This window comes from Streptopelia decaocto, assembly GCF_964273445.1.
Source record: "Streptopelia decaocto genome assembly, contig: HAP1_SCAFFOLD_107, whole genome shotgun sequence".
Lineage (NCBI taxonomy): Eukaryota > Metazoa > Chordata > Aves > Columbiformes > Columbidae > Streptopelia > Streptopelia decaocto.
This window is the reverse complement of record NW_028116065.1, coordinates 14230-22151: the sequence shown is the minus strand read 5'-3', so window position 1 is coordinate 22151 and position 7922 is coordinate 14230. Positions and strand designations below refer to the sequence as shown.

The 7922-nt window shown below is 51.4% G+C and overlaps 1 long non-coding RNA gene across 1 annotated transcript; it reads right to left on the bottom strand.

The window, feature by feature from the left end:
- Positions 1–2803: 2803 nt before the first annotated feature.
- On the bottom strand, positions 2804–7166 carry LOC309452411. The gene is made up of 3 exons (XR_014186544.1): positions 7111–7166; positions 5293–5343; positions 2804–3036 (listed from the first exon to the last, which is right to left on the bottom strand). It is a non-coding gene; the product is annotated as an uncharacterized lncRNA (long non-coding RNA).
- Between the last annotated feature and the right edge of the window lie 756 nt (positions 7167–7922).

Below are 7922 nucleotides of genomic sequence, written 5' to 3'. Positions count from 1 at the left end.
TGGAGAGGCCCCAGGCCAGGCAGCATGGACAGACAAGCCTTCTGGGCATGAGATAGGCCTGGCTTAACTCTGGACCTCTGAGACCATTCTTTCTTTCCAGCCCTCCCTTGAGGAGGACCCGAGATCTGGGCGCAGAGGAAGGTCCGACTCAGACAGCTGGCATTCCCATCACGCTCTCTCTTCCCCATAAGGAAGTGTGGAGCAACAGGAAAAGGAAGCGTGGCCATGGCAGCACTTGTTCCAGCAGCACCAGCCTGTTGGCTGTGACAGGAATGGAGTAGGATACGTGCGGACGGAGGATAAAACCCCTGAGCAGATCCTTCTGCCTTGTGCCCTTACCCGTCCGGTAACGCCTGGGAGCTTTGCCTGCTTCAGTCCTTCCTGCAGAGCCCGCTCAGCCACATCCTTTGCGCTCCAGCGCAGATGATAAAGCTGTTCCTGGAGCTTACGGAGCTGGTCTGGCAGGGGCAGGGTTTCGCTCAGGTCTGCAGTGCTCCAGGGGGTTAAGGCACCAACTCGTCCCACGTGGTAAACACCTGTGGAAACACACCAGAGCTTAGAACTGGTCTAAGGCTGGGCTGTGCCTCGGCCTGCCCGCTCCCCTTTCTGTGTCTCTCCCAAGTACCACAGCTGTCTCTCCTCTTGCTGCCTTTGACAGTGGCCATCATGGCGTACGGGCTCCGCAATAGACGGACGTTCCGTGCCCTGGACTGTGCTCCTTGTCCTGCAGAAGATTCTCAGCCCCTGGGGCAGGAGAGCTCAGCCACGGCCTCTCCCTGGGCTGAAGGGAACTGGCTCAGCCCTCCTGGGGAAGGCAACTCAGCCCTTCCTCACCCACACCCGTCCCGCTGGAGCAGGGACTGGCACAGCTCTGTGGGGACTTTCTGCTCTTGGCTGAGCTCCTCTGCTCACAGCGGGGGAAGTGGAACAGGGCAGGATGGAGCCCCGAGTGCCTCCTAAAGCACCGTCCTCAGGTCGGAGATCTGCAGAGACTCACCGAAAGAGAACAGACCGAGAAGCAGCACAAGGGTCATTGCCTTGAGAGCCTTCATCTTCCTGCAGAGCAGATAAAGAAAAGGCTGGTGAAGCTGGCGGTTCCCGTGCAGGTCAGCAGCAGACTGGAGAGCAGCAGCAGGGACTGCAGCCCTGGAGCCTGGCGTTCCTGCCGTGTGCATTGGCTTGGTCCTGCACCAGCTCCAGTCACTGCTGGAGGTGTCACCAGCTGCACCAGGGGGGGATTTGTCATGGCAAAGATTGTTTCCGTAGGGACAAAGGGCTCAAGGTTGATTCCGGACTAAGAGCAGGAGTTGCAACTAGAGCTGTGGCCACACTTCACATCTGTGGGGCTGGAGAGGGATTCTCTGGAAATGGAAGGGACACAACGAATGCCCGTTTCTCCTGCCCAGCATCCGATGGACACTTGTGCTGCTCCTGTTCTCCACCCTCTCAAGAGAAGGTTCAGCCTGTGCCCCTACAGTCCAACAGCTGCCAGGGGGGTGTGTGTCTCCCCTCTCGCAGCGTTTCTTTAGCAGCCGGGTTCTCTCTGGCCCTTCTCTCGGCAGAACTGCAGACAAATGCAGACTGGAAAGAGGGAGGGATGAATGTCAGTGCGTGCTGGCAAGCAACGGGCACCAAGGAAGCACCAAAGAAACCCTCTGGTGTCTGGGCCCTGCTGCCCTGAGCCTGATCTGCCAAGACACAGCACACACCGCTCTGCAAGGGGGAAATTCCTCCTGCCTGTTCCAGGAGGCTCTCAACAGGCTCACAGCGACACTCATCAGGAATAAACAACCCCTTTTGTTCTCCTAGAGAACTCCTTGCACCCCTCAGAGGATCTCGAGCCCCTTTCCTGAGGCAGAGCCCTGGTGAGGAGCTGACCAGGTTTCCCAAGGAAACCTCCTCTGTCAGGAACACAAGTCAGACCCACGGCCAACAGAGGACACGCTGGTGTCCTTCTGGTCCCAGTGCAGAGGAAAACCAAGCAGGCTCAGGGACAGAACCCACCCTGCAGAGCACAATGCAGGACGGAGCTGAGCTCTCACAATTACCGCGGCAGGCTGTGTCTGGGCCACCCCTGGGACTCTCTCTGTCCCATCCAAAATGGACCTGTCCCTCATTCTGCAGAGATCAAAGGCTTTCTGGGCCCAGCCCTCGCGTTCAGGAAGAGACTGAAAGGCGGCTGCTGCCTTCCAGCAGCTCCAGACCCAGCTCCCAGGCTGCCCTCGTGTTCCTCTCCTGTCCACCCTCCACCCACCCAGCTGAGGAGGCGGAAAACACACCTGGGGAAGGGAGCAGAAAATATTCCCAACATACCAGTTCAGACGTTCAGCCATCTCTGGGTGTCTCTGGGTACCTGCTGAGGTGCAGGTAACAAGCATCTCGCTCGCTCGGGAGTGAGACAGAAACTCTGCGATCTCAGTTCCCTCAAGATCGAGAGTGATGAGGCGCAGGGAGACCCCTGGTCTCATCCCCTGCTGTGCCGACCTCAGCGCTGATGCTGCTTTGTGACATCAACGGCAGTGGCTGATGTCACAATGGAAGAGGCTGCACCTCGTTTGGAGGCAAAGTCCCACCTGACAGGAGCGGGTCTCGCAGTCCTCTCTGCAAGGGAAGGAATCCTTCACCACACAACGACGGGAAAGGTACAGGAACACGTTGCTCTCAGCAAACAGACTGTCAACCACTCTTCCTCTGGCTGACCAAAGTTCAGACGGTGTTGGAAAACAACAACAAAACAGCAAGATGTGCTCCTCAGGGAGCACATTATATCAGCCGTTCAACAGTAAGTCCAACTCCTGTCTGAACCTCAGAATAAGAAATGCCGTCTTAAATTTCCAGGAGAAGGAAGGGCTTTGAAATGGCAAGACCAGGAAACGTTCATGAAAGCATGGCCATTCAAGTCCACAGCCCTGATCACAGACCACCTGCCCGTTACCTAAGGCAGGATGTTCTCAGCTGATTCGCAGCCACTGACGTCTGGAAAAGAGCACAAGGTCTCTTGTTCTTTAGCACTGAGCACGGAGGTTGGAACGGGATCTGGGAAGAAAACCACCTACAGTCAGTCTGGTTTCATTCGAGGCCATCAGGACAAGTTCAGTTCACATTCACCAGGAACCACAGCAGGTCCCACCCGTCCCTGCAGACCCCAACACCATCCTGTGCAGGGTCCCGAGGAGCAGTAAGCACAGAACAAGAAACCTCCCTTCCAAAGAAGCCCCCAGCTGGCTCTTTAACCAAGCTGCACAGAGCAGCAGCTGAGAACAACCTCTGCTGTAGCTGCACCCAGCTCTGCTGTCTGCACAAGGAGACCAGCTCCTAATGATCCCCAGCCCTACAGACACAGATCTTCCCCAGGGCAGGGATGAGGAAACACCAGAGTGCATGGACACCTGGTCATTCAGTTGAAGCTGCTGGGGAGAAGGACAGAGGACTAGAGAGAGACAAATGAGACAAGAGAGAAGACAGAGGAGCCCAGAGAGAAAGAAACACACAGGGACAAGGATGGAGAGATGGAGAGATCAAGGCAGAAAGGGACAAGGAGCTGATGAGACAGGGAGGAAGAAACAGCAGCGCTGAGGAGCAGGACAGAGGGATGGGGAGGGGGGAGGAGGAGAAGCAGGAAGGGGGTAGAGAAAGACAGGGAGGGGGATGTACAGATGGAGAGACAAAAAGAAAGGCAGGGAACAGAACAAAGGGACTGAGAAACAAAGTTCAGATCAAAATGAAGAGACTGGAAAGGGAAAACATGCAGCAATGAGCTGGAGGAAGAGGAAAAGAGGGCTGAGGAGCAGGAAAGAGGAAGAGAAGACAAAGAAAAGGCAGAGCCAGCTGGACAGGGGAGATATAGTGAGAGGGGATGAGACTGGGAACAGGCAAGGAAGACAGAAAGACAAACAGGACAGAAAGACATCAAGAAGGAAAAGGGGCAGAAATCTGGACAGAGATGGAGAAAGAAGAACAGGGAAAGGGAAGACAGGCAGAAAGACAGAGAGGGAGCAGGAGAGAGAAAGAACAATAAGGGTTGGGGGCAGGATAGAGATTGGGAAAAAATCCTGGGGTGGGCAGCAAGATGGAGAGGGAGTGAAAAAGAAGAGGGGCAGGAACAGGTGCAGGGAGCAGGACAGAGGGATACAGTGAGAAATGATGGGGCACGGAGCAGGACAGAGGGATACAGTGAGAAATGATGGGGCACGGAGCAGGACAGAGGGATACAGTGAGAAATGATGGGGCACGGAGCAGGACAGAGGGATACAGTGAGAAATGATGGGGCAGGGAGCAGGACAGAGGGATACAGTGAGAAATGATGGGGCAGGGAGCAGGACAGAGGGATACAGTGAGAAATGATGGGGCACGGAGCAGGACAGAGGGATACAGTGAGAAATGATGGGGCAGGGAGCAGGACAGAGGGATACAGTGAGAAATGATGGGGCACGGAGCAGGACAGAGGGATACAGTGAGAAATGATGGGGCACGGAGCAGGACAGAGGGATACAGTGAGAAATGATGGGGCACGGAGCAGGACAGAGGGATACAGTGAGAAATGATGGGGCACGGAGCAGGACAGAGGGATACAGTGAGAAATGATGGGGCACGGAGCAGGACAGAGGGATACAGTGAGAAATGATGGGGCACGGAGCAGGACAGAGGGATACAGTGAGAAATGATGGGGCACGGAGCAGGACAGAGGGACACAGTGAGAAATGATGGGGCACGGAGCAGGACAGAGGGATACAGTGAGAAATGATGGGGCACGGAGCAGGACAGAGGGATACAGTGAGAAATGATGGGGCACGGAGCAGGACAGAGGGATACAGTGAGAAATGATGGGGCACGGAGCAGGACAGAGGGATACAGTGAGAAATGATGGGGCACGGAGCAGGACAGAGGGATACAGTGAGAAATGATGGGGCAGGGAGCAGGACAGAGGGATACAGTGAGAAATGATGGGGCAGGGAGCAGGACAGAGGGATACAGTGAGAAATGATGGGGCACGGAGCAGGACAGAGGGATACAGTGAGAAATGATGGGGCACGGAGCAGGACAGAGCAACAGACCAGAATGACGACAAAGAGAAACCAGGGATGGTGAGAACACAGAGGGGTGGAGACGGAGAGGGAGATACGAGAAACCCTGCACAGAGATTCAGAAGGGTGGAGGAATAGGTGAGGAAGCAGCAGAGGGACAGAGGGAGAAGAGATGAAGAGGAAGAAGGGCACAGCAGGAAAGAGGAGGGAGCAGGGAGGGACTGGGACACAAAACAGGGTGAAATGTCCCCAAGGGCCCAGGACTCACCGCAGTTCCTGCTCTCTGCACTGCCAGGCAAGCTGTGGAGTTCAGGCACTTCTGTCTGTGAGAAATGCAGTTGTGATTCATGCTGACATGTTTCATGTTTACAGATACAACCAAATGAGGCTCGGGCTCTGAACCTGAAAAAGGAAAAGGTGGGTAAGTTCTATGTAAAAAGTTCTGAAACTTGTTTATGAGGTTATATTGATAGAGGGAGCTAACATTTTCAGGGTTAACCAACCACATAATAAGGGCCTACTAACGAACTAACGCTTTAAGCCACATAATGCGTATCTAATTTAGAGCTGTATGTAAGCAGTTGTGTTAAGAAAAACCAGAACCTCATCGAATGCCGAGATCAGAAGTTTTACAGCACCAGCTGTAACCTTGGGGAGACAAGACAGCCAAGAGTTACAGCAAAAGGGGGGCCAGTCTGATTTCGGTCGACTTGGCAGCTTGGGAGACCCATAGAGACCATAGTGACCCAGAGAGACCATAGAGCCCATAGTGACCCATAGAGACCACAGAGACCATATTGTCCCATAGAGACCCACAGAAACCATAGAGTCCCATAGAGATCTGTAGAGTCCCATAAAGACCCATAGAGACCACAGAGACCCATAGAGACCATAGAGACCCCTCCTCAAAGCCACCAAGAGACACTGCGCAGGCGCAACAGGGGCGGGTCAAGGAGGAGACTGGAAATGGTTCTGAGACTCATTTTAATGAGAAGCGGGAAAGGTTATGGATACGTACAGGCGTTCCTGGGGTCATTATGAATATGTAACACCTTACTGTATTTAAGCACACCTCTTACTGTTTAAAGGTGTGCGTGTTGGGCGGAGCGAATCCCCCGCACACCCAGCGCTATTTTATTTATGCTCTAATGAACACGTGTTTAAGGAATACAATTAAGGAATTGGATTAAACATTGTTTATCCATACAAAAAGCCTAAGTTATTTATTTCATTGCTTTACAACAAGTGATTGAATCTGCTATGGAAAAGTTCAACCACCTCCTGTATAGCAAAGGATAAAAGAAAGTATGGATTTTTGTTGCATCTGATCCATAACGCAAGTACCAATTAAAAATACATTAGCAGTGGTTCCTTCAAATATTCACTGTGAAGGCAGTTCCTGGCACGATTATATTAGCGTTCTTACTATTTTCCAGGAGAAACACAGGGCACGGCTGATTTTGCCCACGTGCAGCACAATGATCACACGAGTGCGGTGAACCGGGTGAAAGGTCCTAGAGAAGGAAAATCAGGCTCCGTGTGCAGAGCCAAAACAGAAATCCTTTTCAAACTGTTTAATTTTAAAAAGCTACAATGGGTATAAAGTACAAAAAAGAGCAGTGAATGTGCATAATGACACAATTAGATGGTTTTCCAGTTCCATGATGTGCTCTTTTACTAACAGTGTCTGCTGCAGTGGATATCCTGGACACGAACAGGCGGGTTCTGGTGTTGTGCCCATGTGATTCATCCACTGTGGCCGTGGGTGTCAGGCCTTGATACAACAGACACAAAACCTTGGGAGGGAGGTGAGCACAGTAAAACACTTAAAGATAATGAGGGAGCAGATTTGATTTAATCTTTATTTAAAAATACACATGGCTGCTGTCTTTTTTGCAGTTTAGCTAGGACGGGCTCCAATATCTCTATTAATTCTAATTACAACACATGACAAAAATTAAGGGGGGAAAGCTTTGTTTTTACAATGGTAAATACAGTCTCAATCGTCCACCCTGGACTGACCGAGGGACAATTCTGATCTCATGTTCTCTGTGTATTCTACACCAATAGCTGTTCTTCAACAAACCTCTTACTGGTTTCCATTTCTTTCCCTGATTATCCTTTTTCAAAACAAATGGATCTGAAGGGGATAAAGACAAAGCATATGTAACATTATGTATTGTGTAATATGCCTTATGTAATGGGCAATATATGATTTAAAATATATATCTTACTATATATTACATGTACCACATTACTGTACTACACATCTCAAAGTATACCCACCTAGACCTGCGCAGCATATTAATATTATTTACAGTGGCTGCCATTAATTACAGCATTCAATCAGATTCTCCCTGGTTGACGCCCTGTTGAACAGCAAACGATCCTTTTCCAATGTCAGAAAACACAGCCCGGGGGGGATTTCTCCCGAATCCTCCTGTCCATTGTCCACGACCTACTTCACAATCACAATAACAGACGATTGGTGAACCGTAAGTACTGGACTGTAAAATCACCCAAGACACAAGTAACAACAACAACAAACCACTAAAGACACAAACAATTATACAATTGCTAAGGCACAAACAGCAAAATCACTAACGGTACCTTTAGCAAATTACTGTTCCCTCGTTTTTCTCTTTTATTTATTGTTTTCTCACTTTTCTCTTTAATTTTTTATTTCTTTCTTTTTTTAAGTTACCCAGTTTACCAAAATGCGCAGATGCGCAGACCCAACGCGCTGGTGTCGCCCACGTCCCGCGCAGGCAGCACCAACCCAACCAGACAATGAAAGTGCCTTACCTCATTGATGGGGTTTTACCCGCGTCCCGAGCTGGGCCGAGGATCCGTGGTCCCTTCCGGGAATTCCCCGGTGCCGGCACAAGGTCCCAGAGA